This window comes from Lolium perenne, chromosome 2 (genome assembly GCF_019359855.2).
Source record: "Lolium perenne isolate Kyuss_39 chromosome 2, Kyuss_2.0, whole genome shotgun sequence".
Classification (NCBI taxonomy): Eukaryota; Viridiplantae; Streptophyta; class Magnoliopsida; order Poales; family Poaceae; genus Lolium; species Lolium perenne.
Genome location: NC_067245.2, coordinates 239,026,462 through 239,047,457, shown reverse-complemented (window position 1 = coordinate 239,047,457; position 20,996 = coordinate 239,026,462). Strand labels below are relative to the sequence as shown.

The following is a 20,996-nucleotide window of genomic DNA, read 5'->3' as shown; positions in this document are numbered from 1 at the left end:
AGGAGCAGTGATGATCGGCGTGAGGTCCAACTCGGATTGAACCACTGGAAGGAACATTAGGCACAGCATAGGCGCAGGCCCTCGTAAACAGTACTGCCTTGCGCCTTCTAGCTCTGATCCAGTATATTGTACGTACACAAGTACCGTCGTTCGTTGTATGTATGACGAGCTGTACGTAAATACGTCCAGCGGTGCATGCATGCAGAAAACCGTTTACATGGCCACCAGCTGGCGGAAGGGGGTAACTAGGGTGTACCGTGTACGTAGGAATTGATCCGTGACAAGTAGTAATTTGACGTTGCTCCGCTGTATCGTCAGGACGTAACATACGTACGTACGTCTCGATGGATGACGGATGCCCTTTGAACCTGTGATCGATAAGGTGCAATATGATTTACCAGAACGAATTTGCCAATCTCAAGACCCGCCGGATCAATTCTTCAACGCAGTCTCTTGAAGGTGCTCATAGAGGTACGGTGTGCGTGTGTGCGTTCATAGGGATGAGTGTGTGCGCCTATGTATGAGCGTCTTTGATTGTTCTGTGTTTCGCAAAAAAAAAAAGTTACGTATAGTTCGTATATGGAATCTCGCATGGTGGTGAAGCAAATCATGCATGGACCATATCGGAGCACATATTAATTTTTTTCTTTTATGATATAGGCGTATAAACGGCGTCCAACTGAAAGTTTTTTGGACTTTTTGGGTCATGCATCTTTGTCGATAGGTAAACGACCAGGCCACAGTGCGTCTGCGAGTTTCCTAGCTTAGCTCAGCTAGCATCCATACTTTGGTCAGCAACACAAACCAAACACACGCAGTAATTTTCCTTCACATGCAAATGATTCTGAATCCGAAATGGGGCCAAAACAGTTTTATTTGCAAAACGTCAGACGTCGAAGCGTGTCATGCTCCGGGTAAAAATAGGACTCGCGCAGTGTACGCAGCGGGCAGAGATACTTGGCTACAACCCGCGGCTCGGCTCGGCTCGGTTGGTCGGCCCAGCCGCATGGGGCCACTGCCTGAGCCCGAGCCAGGAGACGAGGCCGATGATGGATCCGTGGTGTGTGCCGCGTGTATGTTGTCTTCGTTGCCCTCGATAAAGCCGCTGCCGGCGCTTCCGCCGGCGCGAGGGAAGCGTCTCCCTCTACCGCTGCCATTCTTTCTTTTCTCGCACTGCCCGCTGCTGCTGCATGCCGCTCGGTCCAGATCTGTTAGAGCAAGTACAATAGAGTCCAGTCAACATTAAATAATATATTTTAGATGAGTTGGAGGAGAGAGAAGATGAGAGAGAAGGGAGGTGAATTTCTACTACGATAGCTCTTTCTTGACGTCTTTCCTGAAAGCGCTTGTGAGAGTGAAATGTGAGCCATATATTAGTAAAGTACTACTCCCTCCGTCCATAAATAGATGTCAAAAATTTATTTAAATTCGGATATATCTATACACTAAATCATGTCTAGATACATTCAAATTTAGAAAAACTTTTGGCATCTATTTATGGACAGAGGTAGTACATTCTTATAGCCAACTATTGTACATGTTAGCTATATGATAATTACAAATGATATGACATCTTGTTATAACCAACAGTTGGCTATACTATTGGAATTGCTCTTAAGAGCAAGTACAATAAATTCTAGTCAGCTGGCTATAAGGATTAAAATAATATATTGTTGCTTAGTTGGAAGAGAGAGTAGAAGAGAGAAGAGGAGCGGACTCTTATGCAAGAGTCAGCTCTAGCACGTGCTCCTAGGCACTATGTGAGAGTGAATAGTGGGCCATATATAGATAAAGTAGTATAATTTTATAACTCACTATTGTACATGTTGGCTCTACAATGACTATAGATGACATGACACTTAGCTTATAGCCAACAGTTGTCTCTACTATTGAACTTGCTCTAAACAATTTTCTGGAGGCAAAAGCTGCACTTAAAGAAACACACTCCCGTGCCATAGTATTGCGAATTTTTTTTAGGAAAAGATAGGTATTAGAGCATCTTCGCTGCCACGCGTCAGCACATGCTCAAATAAACCCTAAACCCTCTCAAATACGTGCCTGAAATACACTCCCGTGGCATAGTATTGCGAGTTTTTTTTAAGGAAAAGGTAGGTATTATAGCATCTTCGCCGCCACGCGTCAGCACATGCTCAAATAAACCCTAAACCTTCTCAAATACGTGCCTGGCGCGCCGCATCTTCGGTGTCATTCGGCAAACGGCACGCCGCCTGAAGCCAGCTGGAGATCCCAACATGTGTTCTCCTTCTACGGCGGTGGTGGGAGATGATGAGCTTCTCCTTTTTCGTGCGTCGGAGGTATAGGCACCAATGCAACGGCCACGGAGGCCCCTTCTTCATCGTCGTCTGCTTCTTTGGGCGAATGAGCACTGATGTCTACGTCCCCCCTCCTTTCCTGTAGACAGTGTTGGGCCTCCAAGAGCAGAGGTTTGTAGAACAGCAGCAAGTTTTCCCTTAAGTGGATACCCAAGGTTTATCGAACTCAGGGAGGAAGAGGTCAAAGATATCCCTCTCATGCAACCCTGCAACCACAAAGCAAGAAGTCTCTTGTGTCCCCAACACACCTAATAGGTGCACTAGTTCGGCGAATAGATAGTGAAATACAGGTGGTATGAATATATATGAGCAATAGCAACGGTGCCAGAAAATAGCTTGCTGGCGTGTAGTTGATGGTGGTAGTATTGCAGCAGTAGTAACGCAGTAAAACAGTAAACAAGCAGCGATAGCAGTATTTAGGAACAAGGCCTAGGGATTACACTTTCACTAGTGGACACTCTCAACATTGATCACATAACAGAATAGATAAATGCATACTCTACACTCTTGTTGGATGATGAACACATTGCGTAGGATTACACGAACCCTCAATGCCGGAGTTAACAAGCTTCACAATAATGCTCATATTTAAGTAACCTTATAGTGTAAGATAGATCAACAGACTAAACCAAGTACTAACATAGCATGCACACTGTCACCTTCATGCATATGTAGAAGGAATAGATCACATCAATATTATCATAGCAATAGTTAACTTCGCAATCTACAAGAGATCATGATCATAGCATAAACCAAGTACTAACACGGTGCACACACTGTCACCTTTACACACGTGCAGGAGGAATAGAACTACTTTAATAACTTTGCTAGAGTAGCACATAGATAGTAGTGATACAAAACTCATATGAATCTCAATCATGTAAAGCAGCTCATGAGATCATTGTATTGAGATACATGGGAGAGAGATGAACCACATAGCTACAGCGGAGCCCTCAGCCTCGGGGGTGGATTACTCCCTCCTCATCATGGAGGCAGCGATGGCGGTGAAGATGGCGGTGAAGACGGCGGTGGAGATGGCTCCGGGGGCAATTCCCCGTCCGGCAGGGTGCCGGAACAGAGAGTTCTGTCCCCCGAATTGGAGTTTCGCGATGGCGGCGGCGCCCGGAGTCTTTCTGGAGTTTCGTCAATTGGTACTGCGTTTTTAGGTCGAAAAGGGCTTTTATAGGCGAAGAGGCGGCGCAGGGGGCACTGGGGGCGCCACACCCTAGGCCGGCGCGCCTAGGCCTGGCCCGCGCCGCCATGTGGTGTGGTGGCCCCCTGGCCCCTCTCCGACTCTTCTTCGGTGTTACGGACGCTTCCGGGAAAAATAGGAGGTTTGGCGTTGATTTCGTCCAATTCGAGAATATTGCCCGAACAGCCTTTCTGGAACCAAAACAGCAGAAACAGAACTGCACTGTGGCATCTTGTTAATAGGTTAGTTCCGGAAAATGCATGAAAATGATATAAAGTGTGAACAAAACATGTTGGTATTGTCATAAAACAAGCATGGAACATCGGAAATTATAGATACGTTGGAGACGTATCAGCATCCCCAAGCTTAGTTCCTACTCGTCCTCGAGTAGGTAAACGATAAAAGATAATTTACGAGGTGACATGCTACCAACATAATCTTAATCATACCATTGTAAAGCATATGAGATGAATGCAGCGATTCGAAACAATGTAAATGCAATGAGTAAACAAGTGAATCATATAGCAAAGACTTTTCATGAATAGTACTTTCGAGACAAGCATCAATAAGTCTTGCATAAGAGTTACTCATAAAGCAATAAATTCATAGTAGAGACATTGAAGCAACACAATGGAAGATTAAGTTTCAGCGGTTGCTTTCAACTTGTAACATGTATATCTCATGGATAGTTGTCAATGCAAAGCAATATAACAAATGCAATAAGCAAGTATATAAGAATCAATGCACAGTTCACACAAATGTTTGCTTCTTGAGGTGGAGAAAGATAGGTGAACTGACTCAACAATAAAAGTAAAAGAATGGTCCTTCAAAGAGGAAAGCATCGATTGCTATATTTGTGCTAGAGCTTTTATTTTGAAAACATGAAACAATTTTGTCAACGGTAGTAATAAAGCATATGTATCATGTAAATTATATCTTACAAGTTGCAAGCCTCATGCATAGTATACTAATAGTGCCCGCACCTTGTCCTAATTAGCTTGGACTACCGGATCATCACAATGCACATGTTTTAACCAAGTGTCACAAAGGGGTACCTCTATGCACTTTGTACAAAGGTCTAAGGAGAAAGCTCGCATTGGATTTCTCGCTATTGATTATTCTCAACTTAGACATCCATACCGGGACAACATAGACAACAGATAATGGACTCCTCTTTTATGCATAAGCATGTAACAACAATTAATAATTTTCTCATATGAGATTGAGGATATATGTCCAAAACTGAAACTTCCACCATGGATCATGGCTTTAGTTAGCGGCCCAATGTTCTTCTCTAACAATATGCATGCTTAACCATAGGGTGGTAGATCTCTCTTACTTCAGACAAGACGGACATGCATAGCAACTCACATGAAATTCAACAATGAATAGTTGATGGCGTCCCCAGTGAACATGGTTATCGCACAACAAGCAACTGAATAAGAGATAAAGTGCATAATTACATATTCAATACCACAATAGTTTTTAAGCTATTTTGTCCCATGAGCTATATATTGCAAAGGTGAATGATGGAATTTTAAAGGTAGCACTCAAGCAATTTACTTTGGAATGGCGGAAAATACCATGTAGTAGGTAGGTATGGTGGACACAAATGGCATAGTGGTTGGCTCAAGTATTTTGGATGCATGAGAAGTATTCCCTCTCGATACAAGGTTTAGGCTAGCAAGGCTTATTTGAAACAAACACAAGGATGAACCGGTGCAGCAAAACTCACATAAATGACATATTGTAAACATTATAAGACTCTACACCGTCTTCCTTGTTGTTCAAACTCAATACTAGAAATTATCTAGACCTTAGAGAGACCAAATATGCAAACCAAATTTTAGCATGCTCTATGTATTTCTTCATTAATGGGTGCAAAGCATATGATGCAAGAGCTTAATCATGAGCACAACAATTGCCAAGTATCACATTACCCAAGACATTAATAGCAATTACTACATGTATCATTTTCCAAATCCAACCATATAATAATTTAACGAAGCAGTTTCAACCTTCGCCATGAATATTATGAGCTAAGAACACATGTGTTCATACGAACCAGCGGAGCGTGTCTCTCTCCCACACAAGCATTTATTCAAACACAAACAAAAACAAAAGCATACAGATGCTCCAAGTAAAGCACATAAGATGTGACCGAATAAAAATATAGTTTCAAGAGAAGAACCTGATAATGTTGTCGATGAAGAAGGGGATGCCTTGGGCATCCCCAAGCTTAGACGCTTGAGTCTTCTTGAAATATGCAGGGATGAACCACCGGGGCATCCCCAAGCTTAGAGCTTTCACTCTTCTTGATCATAGTATATCATCCTCCTTTCTTGACCCTTGAAAACTTCCTCCACACCAAACTCGAAACAACTCATTAGAGGGTTAGTGCACAATAAAAATTAACATATTCAGAGGTGACACAATCATTCTTAACACTTCTGGACATTGCATAATGCTACTGGACATTAGTGGATCAAAGAAATTCATCCAACATAGCAAAAGAGGCAATGCGAAATAAAAGGCAGAATCTGTCAAAACAGAACAGTTCGTATTGACGAATTTTAAAATGGCACCAGACTTGCTCAAATGAAAATGCTCAAATTGAATGAAAGTTGCGTACATATCTGAGGATCATGCACGTAAATTGGCTTAATTTTCTGAGCTACCTACAGGGAGGTGGACCCAGATTCGTGACAGCAAAGAAATCTGGAACTGCGCAGTAATCCAAATCTAGTACTTACTTTTCTATCAACGGCTTTACTTGGCACAACAAAACACTAAACTAAGATAAGGAGAGGTTGCTACAGTAGTAAACAACTTCCAAGACACAAAATAAAAACAAAGTACTGTAGCAAAATAACACATGAGTTATCTCCCAAGAAGTTCTTTTCTTTATAGCCATTAAGATGGGCTCAGCAGTTTTAATGATGCACTCGCAAGAAATAGTATTTGAAGCAAAAAGAGAGCATCAAAAGGCAAGTATGAAACAAATTTAAGCCTAACATGCTTCCTATGCATAGGAATCTTGTAAATAAACAAGTTCAAGAAGCATAATGCAACAAGCATAGAAAGATAAAACAAGTATAGCTTCAAAAATTTCAGCACATAGAGAGGTGTTTTAGTAACATGAAAATTTCTACAACCATATTTTCCTCTCTCATAATAACTTTCAGTAGCAACATGAGCAAACTCAACAATATAACTATCACATAAAGCATTCTTATCATGAGTCTCATGCATAAAATTATTACTCTCCACATAAGCATAATCAATTTTATTAGTAATAGTGGGAGCAAATTCAACAAAGTAGCTATCATTATTATTCTCATCAAGTGTTGGAGGCATAGTATAATCACAACAAAATTTACTCTCCATAGTAGGTGGTACAAAAAGACTACTATCATTATAATCATCATAAATAGGAGGCAAAGTATCATCAAAGAAAATTTTCTCCTCAATGCTTGGTGGACTAAAAAGATCATGCTCATCAAAACCAGCTTCCCCAAGCTTAGAATTTTCCATATCATTAGCAACAATGGTGTTCAAAGTATTCATGCTAACATGTTCCATGGGTTTTTTAATTTTCGCATTAAACCATTCATGTCTTGACTCAGGAAATAGTACAAAGAGCTCACAGATGTTTTCCATTATGCCTAACTAGTGTAAACAAGAAACAAAAAGTTGCAATTGCAGGATCTAAAGGAAATAGCTTCGAGTACTTACGACGCCGGGAAATAGCTTGGTAGCCGAGGTCCGGAGTGTCAGTACCTTTTACCTTTCCTCCCCGGCAACGGCGCCAGAAAAGTACTTTACCTGGAACCGAAGTATGAGTGCCTTTTACCTTTCCTCCCCGGCAACGGCGCCAGAAAAAGTGCTTGATGTCTACGTTCCCCCTCCTTTCCTGTAGACAGTGTTGGGCCTCCAAGAGCAGAGGTTTGTAGAACAGCAGCAAGTTTTCCCTTAAGTGGATACCCAAGGTTTATCGAACTCAGGGAGGAAGAGGTCAAAGATATCCCTCTCATGCAACCCTGCAACCACAAAGCAAGAAGTCCCTTGTGTCCCCAACACACCTAATAGGTGCACTAGTTCGGCGAAGAGATAGTGAAATACAGGTGGTATGAATATATATGAGCAATAGCAACGGTGCTAGAAAATAGCTTGCTGGCGTGTAGTTGATGGTGGTAGTATTGCAGCAGTAGTAACGCAGTAAAACAGTAAACAAGCAGCGATAGCAGTATTTAGGAACAAGGCCTAGGGATTACACTTTCACTAGTGGACACTCTCAACATTGATCACATAACAGAATAGATAAATGCATACTCTACACTCTTGTTGGATGATGAACACATTGCGTAGGATTACACGAACCCTCAATGCCGGAGTTAACAAGCTCCACAATAATGCTCATATTTAAGTAACCTTATAGTGTAAGATAGATCAACAGACTAAACCAAGTACTAACATAGCATGCACACTGTCACCTTCATGCATATGTAGGAGGAATAGATCACATCAATATTATCATAGCAATAGTTAACTTCGCAATCTACAAGAGATCATGATCATAGCATAAACCAAGTACTAACACGGTGCACACACTGTCACCTTTACACACGTGCAGGAGGAATAGAACTACTTTAATAACTTTGCTAGAGTAGCACATAGATAGTAGTGATACAAAACTCATATGAATCTCAATCATGTAAAGCAGCTCATGAGATCATTGTATTGAGGTACATGGGAGAGAGATGAACCACATAGCTACAGCGGAGCCCTCAGCCTCGGGGGTGGATTACTCCCTCCTCATCATGGAGGCAGCGATGGCGGTGAAGATGGCGGTGAAGACGGCGGTGGAGATGGCTCCGGGGGCAATTCCTCGTCCGGCAGGGTGCCGGAACAGAGAGTTCTGTCCCCCGAATTGGAGTTTCGCGCGATGGCGGCGCCCACTGGAGTCTTTCCGGAGTTTCGTCAATTGGTGCTGCGTTTTTAGGTCGAAAAGGGCTTTTATAGGCGAAGAGGCGGCGCGAGAGGGGCACACAGGGGGCGCCACACCCTAGGCCGGCGCGGCCTAGGCCTGGCCCGCCGCCATGTGGTGTGGTGGCCCCTGGCCCCTCTCCGACTCTTCTTCGGTGTTACGGACGCTTCCGGGAAAAATAGGAGGTTTGGCGTTGATTTCGTCCACTTCAGAGTATATTGCCAGAACATCCTTTAGTGAACCAAAAACAGCAGAAAACAGGAACTGGCACTGTGGCATCTTGTTAATAGGTTAGTTCCGGAAAATGCATGAAAATGATATAAAGTGTGAACAAAACATGTTGGTATTGTCATAAAACAAGCATGGAACATCGGAAATTATAGATACGTTGGAGACGTATCAAGCACCGACACGGAAGAAGAGCATCGTGACACGTGCGTGACGATGCCGCCGGCGCGTCGTGGCAGTGGATAGGGCACTACCGCGCCGCCGAGCCCGAGCTCGACGTCTACCGGGATGACACGGGAATGTCGCGCTGCGTAGGAGGCGGGTGGTAGTCGTGCTGCATGGGCGTTGGGTTGACGTAACGCACATACCACCATTCCAACCGATTGATGTGGTTGAAGAGGCCAGAGTTGATGGCGGCGAAGCGGGCAATCTCCGCCTCCGCTCGCGTTGCAAGAGGCGAAGCCACTCTAGGTCCCTCCCCCCAGGCTAGGGAGTTCCGTTACGAAGGCGGCAGTTGTGTCTGGCGTTACAAGATGAGGGTCTGGAGCTCCGACGTTCCGACAACAGCGGAATGAAATAGCCATCGTTCGACATGTGGTAGCCGTGGGGAAGTTGGTAATCCGGCGGCACGAGCAGGCGAGCTCTATGCAGCACCGCCGTGTCCCTCCAGATATAGCTTGTGCGAGCCATGCATGAGCCCTCCTCGCCATCAGTGCAGCTACCGCTGGCTTTGTGGTTGTGCACTCTAGAAAGTGGGAGGTGATGGGCTAGGGTTTTTCGGCGAGGTGTGTAGAGATGAGATGGGCACGCCGAGGAAGCCAATGGGCCCATTGAAGGTGGCGAGGAAGCACTGCCGTAGCCGCGTGGAGCAAGGGGGCGCAGTCTCATCATATCACTCTCCGCTTGCATGGGAAACCGGCGTGTCCATTGAATACGGCGATCAACGTCTCCACGTAGTAATTGAAAACTACGACCCGTTGTTTCTCTCACTTCCAGGATGGCCCCATCCAAGAAATCCGACGTGGCGAGGAGCGCCGACGCACCCTTTGGGCACCCTGTCCCTAGTGGCCGGCACAAAAGTGTTTGCTATTCTATTTGTCTCAGATTGTTGCCCGCGGTTTATAGGACATCTCAGTGTGGCCTAAAAACATATAATAGCCTCAATAAAACTAACTATTTGGGTCGTGATTGGGGCCGCCAGTAAAAATGTTGCGATCGTACCAATTTTTGGCGGTTATCTTATCTTATTGTTATCATTATGAGTGTACTCGGCAGCGTCAGCTCGATCGTCTACCCCATCCATAGTTTCAGTTTCCAGGCGACGGGCGTTGGCACGTTATTACCTCTGGCTCCTGTAGTCCTTCCTGAGCTGGTGGTCCACGGGAGAAGAAAGGTCAACCGATTCCCAAAACAGAAATGGACCGCCTGCACTGCAATAGGTAAGCAAAGATACGACGACGTTGACAGCCCTCGCTTGCGTGCCGCTTCTCGTCCTGGTATTTTCTCCGGAGGACTCGGTGAGCTTCTTCATTGCTCAAAGATATTCTTTTTGATAAAATTATAAATACGTACAAACACCTTATTTCCACGGAAGCACGTACATCCTACTCTATGAGCAATTTTTAAAGGAGTTCAAAAGCTGATTCGACGGATCTTGACAACCTACTCACTGTACTCATGTTCTTAAACTTACCATTGCTCTGTTTTGTTTTCTTGCATACTGGCGCTAACAATTTGCTCTTTGATCGATCACGTGACATGCATCCCGTTGTACTTTTGCGAGAGTGATCGGGAATAATACTCGATGTGTAGAGGAGAACGCTTGTGGCGCCGACGATCCGCTAGACGCCTAGCTAGACGGTATCAATATCTGCAGAGCTCTGCTGGACGTACGATCGCCCCGTCCTTTCGACGGAAACCTGCCGGCAATTTGCGTCCCGTGCCATGCACTTGTCAACTTGTCACGTACGTACGTATACGCCTACGAGTGTCCTCGTCCTCTCTCCACATAGTATATACGCCAGCTACGCGACGCCAAGATTCGGAGGCGGCCAAAACAAACCTGAGCTAGCTACGTAGATATCGCGATCTCAGGAACGTGTTGCTAGGAGACAAATCCTCGGCTCACGCCGTACCCATCCGCCGCGACGCACGATATTTTTCTTTCCCTTGCAGATATTCTCGACTTCTCGTCCACATGATCAGATCCGCACGCACCAAAGGAGGAAAATAAAAAAAAGAACAAAGCGAAAATGTAAAGGAAAAAAAGAAAGGCTGCCTATACTGTCGCCGCATACCTGACAATACGTCTGCCTTTCGTTCCGTTCCGTTCGTTTTGTGTGATGTACTGACGTGAGAGGAATAAATAAAGCTGAACGCACGCCACTACGGTAGGCCGGTAACCTACGTAGTCGAGCACGCGCGTCAGTAGTAGAAAGTGAAAAGGGCAAGGAAAAAAGAGAGCTAATTACGCTAAAGGTTCTACAACTTGTTCATCATGTTAAGATTTAGTTCTACATCTTGCAAAACGTGAAACCGCAGTTCTGCAACTTGCAAATCATGTGAAGGTTTGGTCCTCACTCAATGAAAAGCTGACATGTGGTGTTATAGTTTTTGCAAAAAAAAAACCTTAATATTTTTAATCAGCGCATGTAACCTGTGCTGGCGACTTACCAGGGGCTACGAAACAAATAAAATTTTGGAGCTCGCAACGTGGTGAACTCGCGACCTGGTGCAGGTGTTAACTCACGTCTGCCACTAGACCAAATAAACCTTTTGTTCAATTCGGAAGAAGTAACATATGTATAGACAGATTAGATGAATTTTTCACCACCTTTAACGAAGCAAAACTACTCGATTTTTTCTTTAGCAGCACGCACATTTTTTGGGGTGGGAAGTACAACATGTAATTTAAGATGAGTGATGGGTGCCCGTTGTCCTTTTCTCTTTGATTTGTATATATAAGATGGATACCTGTTTTTTTTTTCTTGAGAGTTTTTATGCATCTATCCTAACCAAATTAAGGATATAGAAAATAAACTATTCTCGTAAATGATTCTTGGGTCGAGTGTGAAATACAAATGCATGACCCTTTGTAAACTAGTTTAGTGTATACAATTTCTGCGACAAATTATTTGTTTTTTGAAAACTTCATAGTGCACGATTTGCTATTGCAAGCGCCATAAATAGATATACTTTCCTTGGCCTCGGAGCAGTTTTTCTTGGCCTCGGAGATGTCCATAAAAACTAAGTAATGTACACCATAATTTTACCAGAACATGTTTTTTTTAAATTTCATAGTGCTCAATTTGTTATTGAAAGCGTCAGAAATAGATATATTTTCCCTAGCCTTGGAGTATTTTTTCCTTGGCCTCGGAGCTGTCCATAAAAAGTAAGTAATGTACCCCTAATTTGGTTCGATCTATAACATGTTTTTTAAATTTTCATAGTGCACTATTCATTATCGCAAGTCTAGATTTCATAAATAGATATATTTTCCATGGCCTCGGAGTATTTTTTTACAAGTTCTCTTCTTCCTATGATGACTGAGAAATAACTAATTTTAAGTCGACTCTAAAGACCAATTTTTGGAAAAGAATTATATTTATACGTAAAATACATGAGAATATGTCACATGTTATATAACACCACTCCTCTTGTAAACTAGTTTATAGTGTACACAATTTCCACGATGAAGCATTTGAGCTTTCCATAATAAAATTAATTATCGTATACCCCTATTTAATTAGATTTGTACCATGTATTTATACGTAAAATGCGTGAGAATATATTACATGTGAACTTTACTGAGAAAATTTATAACTAACTTCTATAAATTATTTTTAAATCAACGGTGAAATCGTCGCCATCTTTAATATATTGCCTAAATGTATTCTAGGTGTTTTTAGTTGTGTATTTCATTTTTGCTGCAACTCATGTAGTAAGTAAAATCCAGCATAACATGCACGTGTAAACTTTCTAAAAACATTTGTAATATATCTTTTAGAAATATATTGTAGATTGCAAATACAATTCGACATATATAGTATGTTATACAATAGAGTATTTTGGCTTTAAATGTTAACGTAGGAAATTGAGTTTTAATATACATGTAGTAAATATGTTTAGAGATTGTATTCTTCTACTATTTTTCGCCTCTTACTAGTGTCCGAAAAAAAAAGTCTTGTTCAAATCGAAACAAAAATATAGTCAAGCCGCAAATATTAGTTTTAAAGAGGATAACGTCCACAAGTTCAACATAATAGTTTCTTAGCTCCAGCAAACGTGACCTAACACCTAACCTGAGATCAAGAGTTCGAACACTGACATTCACGAGTTAAATTTTATTTTCGCCACACCCACTAACAGGTGGGTCCCGCACGTAAGATGGCACCAATGGTTCCATGTGCCAGTTAAGAATATTAGGGGTCTTTCTACAAAATCTGTAAAGCCACGTGTCACTGATTGATTGAGGACCAAAACTTCACATGACCAATAAGTTGTAGGACTTGGTAGCAGATTTTGCAAGATTTAGAACCAAATCATCACATGATGAGCAAGTTGTAGGATCAAAGGTGTAATTAGCTAAAAAAAAAAGCAGATCACACATACATATGTGATGTAAACAATATGAATGATTGTGATCTCTCCGGTGCGTTGCAGTCCAGTGGTGTGTGCTGTGCCGGGTCACTGGGTCAGAAAACCGGCACGGGTCAACTCTCGCTGGGAGACCCATGGATCGTTGTAGATCCGCTCTGATTCTCGTGTCTGGATCCTGTGAGGTAACATAACAACCACGTGAGGTCAACTCACCGGCTTAGTTTAGCTCTAGCCAGTAGCCACATGCGCCCTTCGACCGGCCTAGAGTACTAGCTACGGGGAAATGTTCGGGCTGGCTAGCTACATCCGTCTCGGGTGGAACTGAGCTGTGATGGGCACGTATAACTGCGTCCATGCATGGTTATTACTCGTAACTACAGTACTATAGTTGCATGCAGTTAGCTTAATCATACTCTACTGATCCGTATTGTTGCATTGCATGCATAGAACATGAATATGATCAGGTGTACAAATCGATCGTAACGTTTTTCTGAACCGTCGTGAACAGTGGCGGACCTAGAACTTTCTAGAAGCCTGGGCAAACATGCCACACATGCCATTTTTTAGGATAAAATGCTATAGAGCACCATATGATACTAGGGGTGCCGCCACCGTCAAGCCCGGGCGGCCGCCCAGGCTGGAGGGATGGTGGATCCGCCCATGGTCGTGAATGATACGGAAAGACGCGTGTACGTACGGATTAGAGATACAAAATCAGCAAACTGGGGATGGCCGTATCGTGAAGTTCTTTATTCTTGTGGAAGAACAATGACTAATGATTTCAACATCCAGTTCTGTTCCATTGATGATCACATATCTGAAGGTGTATATGATGCCCCCCATAGGGGGCCTCATAGGCGTTTGGATTTTCGGCCGTCCGATCGAGCTGACATGGAGCGATCTCGGCCGCCCGTTCCGTCCAGGGCGAGAGGCCCTTCCGCGAACCCACGTTTTATCCATGGGTCGCACGAAGCCCGCCTGGCCCGTCTCGCAAATAGGGGAGAGAGCACGCGCAACCCAGGCAAACCCTATCCTCTTCGTCCTCCTCTCCCCTCGCGCACCTTGCGGGATAGCTCCCTCCGCCACCCCGCGCCGCCTCTCCCCTTCTCCACCAATCGCGCCGCCCTTCCGATGGTCCGCGCGCGCCGCCCCTTCTCCTCCATCGCGCCGCCCCTTCCCTCGCCTGCGCATGGAGGTCTTCGACGGCGAAAGTGCAGCGCCGGCGGTGGGGCGGTGGGAGGCACTATTGGAGCTCTTCCTGGAGACGGGGCTTGGGGAAGGGCTGGCCTAGAGGAGGAGCAAGGTGGAGGAGGACCTTCGTGAAGTGGCCATGCCTACTCCTCCCAGCTCGGCCAAATTGGTGAGTTTTTTGGGCGGATTTTGGTTGTTCTTCCCACGATTCCTTGTCTTGTTCTTGATCCAATTTGTATTGTATTGGTTTGTGATTTGTTCCTTTCTGCTAAAAATACAATTCTATGTTTGTGCGTGTTAGGACTGCTGAGATCTGTGGGCAGAGCTATGAATTAGACCACCTTGTTGAAATTTCTCAGATCATGAGTTTTCTCACATATGTGCTACTCCAGTCCGTGTTCAGTTTGCTGCTCAACGGGAGAAGCACGGTCACCCCTCCAGAGAGAAACGAGTACATTGCGTCTAAGTAAGCCTTTGCCATTTTTCTTGATATGTAGTAAGGGAGTTCCCTTTTCTTGGACCTGTGAGTTATGATTTTTTTTCATCCAATTCATGCTGATACATCGAGATCTTGTTGCTTATCAAATTTTGCTAATTGATTGGTTTTCTGCTAACCTCAATCTGCTTATCAAGCTTTGGCGTTTGCATACAAAAATTTATTTCGATGATTGATCAGCCTGGAATAGATATGATGCACATTGATGCAATAATTTGTGTGATATTTTGCAGTTTTGAAATTTCATTTGTAGCTCGGTTATAGAAGTGTATTCTTCAGAGAAGTGGCAGGTGCATAGACATTTATTGCTTTACATCAAACCCCATGGGAACCAAGATATAGTGGCCCATATTTAGGTGTTGGCATATCATATTTAAAGACAGACCTAGATTGTGTCTTAAGAGTAAAGTGCAGCGTGGATGTAAAAACTGTTATTTCTCTTGTGCAATTTCATATGTGTATATCTTCTCTCGACTATGCAGGTCAGTTACTACTATTTTCCGTTTCTCCATCGAGTCAAACAGATAAAGGGATTGTAGCTTATAATGCAAACCGGTTGCACTTGGGTAAGTTGAATTTTAGGTTTATGTAACTTTCTATTATCCTTGCTAATTCAGTTTGAGTTATGCCTGCACTGATCTATCCCGGTTTGATTTTCTACAAGGAATGGCAAATTAGGCTATCCGTGTACACACTAACCCCATTCTCCCCAAGGGAGTTCCCAAACCAAGTACGTCTTTTCTCTGTCTGGATGCCTTGCTAGAAATTCTTAGATGCTCATGCTTTTGCTAGATTTATGTGTCTTCTCGTTTCAGCCTGGTGAGATAGGTAATAATGAAGCGTTGGTGTCTATTTTATCAGGAAATGGACTCCGTGTGTTTATATTGAAGTCAAACCACTTAACTTTTGGTCTCTTTGAAATTTCTTAGAGGCTGGATAGCATGTTCAATCTGTCAGCTGGTTGTATCACTAGCCTTTTCTTACATTTTCTTTTTCTTGGGCTGCAGGAAATATAAATGGCCTCTATTCAGTTATTTACACGACCAATATGTGATGAACTCTACAAATAGAGTAAGTACAAGTTGATTTCTTATTCTCTTTCATCCATAGGTGTCTTGCAACAACATTATCTGGAATAAATCTAGCCAGCTGTAGTACAAGCCCCCCACCGCCAATTTTTTCATTAGAGTTTAAGCAACGAATTGCTCCACATTTTATCTTCCAGTCAACTGAGGTGGTCTAGATAAAGCTACATATTTGTTCCACTCGATATTACTTGATGATCATTTCCCTGGTTACTATCGTTTTATTTATGAGATGATCATGTTATCTGAACTAGAACGCTTACTAGCATTCTTGGAAATATCCTCTGCCACAAATGAGGTTGCTATGCTCAACAATGCAATATTAAAAAACTTTGATAGAGTGTTGAAAATAGCTACACAGATGTCAAGCATGCTAGCTCTAGGGCACCTTTAGAACATATGCCAAGATTGAGTCAGTAAATAATTAACAGCTTGCTTTTATGCAATACAGATGTGTATAAGACACCTTAAGAGGGCAAACCAGATGCTGATTGCGAGTAGTGGCATGCCTAAGGCTCCCCATATGAGGTAATATCAATCCACATGATGTATTAATTCACAAAATAGAGAAGCATCATACTAATAATGAGCCACACACTAATAATATCCTTGAAAAGAGTTCCCAATTTACAAACTCGTTTGTTGTTGTTTTCTCTAGGGAAGCTGATGCTTTTAGAATTTTTCTTTCAGTTGGGCGGTTTAACTGAAACTAGAGTAGGCCGTCATTCTCAGCTACTTTTTTAGCTGAATGTGTTGTGGTAGTTTATGTTTTGTCTGAAGATAGAGTTGGCCATCATGCTCAGCTGCTTTTTTATTGTTGAATTCGCATTTGTGGAAAAGCATATTGAAACATGATACTAGCACGTTGCTTGATAAAATACAGGTGCTTGAGATTTTTAGACGAGCATCTTTACGAAATTAGACTATTGATTTACGAATTTAAAGCCCTGAGATCTGTAGAAGCCTTATAATCCAACAATGGACTTATAAGTTATAATCCAAGTCAGTATGTCCTCCCGTTATTAAGAAACAGTAAAACTGCTCCACCTAGGAGCCACCACACCAATTTGGCGCTTTCTACCATCCGTTCATGTAGTTGTAAACAATCGAGTTTAATATTTGTTTTTTCGTCTGCAGTTATCACCGATAATAACTTCGTCTTCTCTGTGAGTGATATGGTTACGTAGAAGAATGTTGAGCTCACCAGGATGCAAGATGGGATGCAATATATAGAGGTGGCCGACATCTACAGGTTGTTGCCGCTGACATCATACTTGCTCAGGATCCTCATTATTAGGCTCGAGATGCGAAATCATAGGCATGACGCATGGGTGAATTTTGTTACTATGAGAGCTTCTCTATTTTCAGCGCTCGCGGCATAAAGGCCTTGGTGCATTGATGAATTTTATTAGCAAGAGCCTTCTATATTTTTCCATTCAACTTTGCATCTTCCTTGACTTTCCTCATTTGATAATCATAAAAATGACACGCACGCGTAGAACTTGGATGAATCTCCAAGGGTCAAGCAGAGGGACCACTCATGCTTAAGCCTGCCAGCTTAAATCCAGATAATTTCCTAAAAAAGGGTGGATTTAAATCCAGATAATTTCCTAAAATGGGTGTCGAATGCTTCAGGTTTTATATATTGTGACATTGAACTATGGAAATGGAAATTTGGTTTTGTGAGGATCTGGTTGGAGCCTTTGCCGTCAAGTTTATAAGCGGGTAAGAAACTAATGGAGGACAACGGACAAATTATAACTGTAGTTACACGTAAAGATGAGCAAGATTGCGTCGAAATGTTATATATATTTCGTGAGTTCATTGAAATAAGCAGAGTATGATATTACAAATGAATCTATTTAAATAAAATGTTTTAGATTAGGTAGTTATTTATCTTGGTCTGCTCATTTCCAACTTGATTTACTTTAGGTACCATAGCTTCAGTTAACTTATTTGTTCAAAGGAGTGAGAGGGCACATACTGCAGAATCTATAGATATTTTCTACTGTTCATTTCTTATTTCGCGTGTTAGAATGTCTATTCTCAGTTTTGGGACTTGATCAATACATGTGTTTTTGTAGCTCATTATATTATTGGTCTATAAATGTGATATAATTACATTTAGTGAAAAATATTAGCTTATGTTGAGGTATTTCAGTTTTGATCATTATACAGTTCACTGCCTTCTGAGCCCATTGTAGGATAAATAGGAAGGTCCTTTGTTTTCTTACGAAGTTTCTTAATAACTAATTGTGCTCGGAGGCATCTTCTTGTTGAGTTAAGTTTTTTTTTTTAAAAGAAGACCATCTATTTGAATTAAAGCTGGGCATGCTCTTGCTGAGTTACTTCTTGGGCCAGTTTGATTTTTTCATTACGTTTTGTCAGATTCCTTTTATTGCATCTTCCATTTGTATTTGTCCAAACTATCAGAGAACTTGGAGTTGAGACTAAGAATCTATTTTTATCCTCTTTTGTCATATATATCTTGCAGAATGTTCAGCAGGTGATGTGCTAATTTTTCCTCTGGTAAACAGAACTTCCTCTACGTACGAAGTATATAATGAGTTTGATTGTGTGTTGATATTGAGTGCTCGCAAGAAATTGAAATAGGCTACAGATTAGTTTACTTTGGTAATCTATGTTCCGTAGCATTTTCCCAATATATGTTTCAGTTATCCTGCAAAAAGACTTCAGTTGAGTTGAATCCTGTTACAGGACTGAACAATTAGGGTTTTGTACATACATATTTCGTTGTGATCTGTGGCACAATTTTTTTCATGTGCCTTACTAGCTATAGTCTGTAGAATGACACTTATCATTGGTATTGGTATTGGTTCTATGCTACAGCTTATTTTACGACTTTTGCATAGTTGTCAACATGTTTATACTAAATCTTTTAGCTAGCTCCTAATGTTTCACTATTCTATTCTTTTGTAGTACACTTGTGCAGTACATGGCTTTTGGAATAGGGTGTTCACTAGGGAGTTGGGGCAAGTCTGCAAATATGTCCTGATAAGTTGGTTGTGGATGAACTTCTTGGGCCAGTGTCTCCAATTCTTTCAACTCCTTAGGCAGACGGTAGATGTTCTTATTATTTCAGAATCGTGCAAATGGGATTCAGACATATTCTTCTATCGTGGTATGGCTCATGCAGATACCTCTTTGTCAAGCTGACTGGTGATTTTACTACATGGAAACGTACTAAATGTGGCGTTTATTCAGTCAAGTCAGCCTAAAGCTGACACAAGGTAATTGCCTAAATTTTGGTATCTGAACTTCCTATAAACAGTATGAAAATAGAGATGACCATGCTTTGTAATCTCAAGTATCATATTTACTATGACATAGTTGGCAGACTTTATATTCAGATCATTTGCTATGCTATCTACTGTACTTTGAGAGAGAATGGTTTCACAAGATTTTAGGCTGTAGTATATTTAACCTGTAAGACAAGCTCCCTAACCTTTTTGATGAACAAGGAGGCATCATGCACTAACTGACACATTTTTGTAGGTCTACACATTTTCCAGAAACAGCTGTTGTAGGCTGACATAGGCATCCCCAATGGGCCTGCCGAAGATGGTACCCGGGATTTATTGAAGGCCCACGACCCGAAGAATAAGAAGATTCGAAAGCCCAAGATGTTATTATGGAAAGCTAGAGTTGTAATAGGAAGTGTAATTTGTAATCTTGCGGGACGGGTCAGAAACCCTCCCGGACTCTGTAAACTTGTGTATCACAAATCCCTCGGCTCCGCCTCCTATATAAGGGGGAGTCGAGGGACAAAGAAAGCATCGAATCATTGTTTCTCAAACCCTAGCTTTTACATCGTCGAGTACTTTTCGGCTGAAACCTTCGAGATCTACTTGCCCTCTACATCCAACGAAACCCTAGTCTACTACTTGTAGGCATTGACAAATTAATACCTTGTCAATTGGCGCCGACCGTGGGGTTTAGAGGCGACAAGGAGCTGATCTCGATGGCACGTTCAATATCGTCGACTTCGTCGATAGCAAGCAACATCATGGACAGAGGTAAACAGATCGAAACTGGTCTCGTTGATTTTGTTCCTCACCCGCCCTCCCGTTTGGATGCATATGCATATCAGGAGGAGCCCATGGAGATGACGTTCGGAAGGTTCCACTTCCGCGTCGAGAAAGAAGGAGCGTACCGTCTCGAAGTTCCGATCTCGCCGGGATTATCGGCGGTCGATCCCGATTTTTCAAGCTCAACATCATCCGTCGAGTCAGGCGACGAAGAGATTTCGTCGCCACGCTTCATCAGCACCAGAGCAAGCGAAAAACTCGCCAAGATCTTCAACGACATGTCCTTCGAGTCATCCGCGGACTCCTATATAAGCGATGACTCGAGTAGCATCGATAGCTTCGACTTCATCGACAAGTCCATCACTGTTGGAAAGGTCTTCACCAATCTCTATGATGGTGTCACCAAAACCAGCAAGGTGCAGAATTCAAAATATCATCAAATTTACGCCATTGGAGAAGCAAGTCGCGATCAGGAGGAAACATCAGAGGCTTTCGACAATTTGGGAAATCCATATGTCGATCCCTCTGACCTAAGGCGAGGTTTAGGCAATAAATACGTCGGGCCTACACCGCGGGTTAGAGTTCAACTTCCACAAGCAGCATGGGATAGAGCCGCAAGAGCTATGGATGGTTCAGAACCAATGGCGACAACTGCTACGACTAAAGAATTGCATGCTTACCAATATAGGCTCGCTCGAGCTGGAAGAGAATTGGAAAAACAGACAGCCGCTTTGAACAGAAGAAGGGAGGCAGCTTTCGCATCAAGCAGGCGAAGAGCAGATTTGAGTCGACAATCAGGAACTTCGGGAGATAGTCACAGGGAAGCTCGAAGGAGA

The 20,996-nt window shown here is 42.6% G+C and overlaps 1 long non-coding RNA gene across 2 annotated transcripts; it reads left to right on the top strand.

The window, feature by feature from the left end:
* The first annotated feature begins 14,392 nt into the window (after window positions 1-14,392).
* LOC127335350 (uncharacterized) lies at window positions 14,393-18,406 on the top strand. 2 transcript variants are annotated; one of them, XR_007872721.2, is made up of 7 exons: window positions 14,393-14,699; window positions 14,832-14,996; window positions 15,509-15,592; window positions 15,691-16,097; window positions 16,563-16,639; window positions 17,249-17,836; window positions 18,044-18,406. It is a non-coding gene; the product is annotated as an uncharacterized lncRNA (long non-coding RNA). The 2 variants fall into 2 exon arrangements; XR_007872719.2 differs by having other exon boundaries at window positions 17,249-18,406.
* The last annotated feature ends 2,590 nt before the right edge of the window (window positions 18,407-20,996 follow it).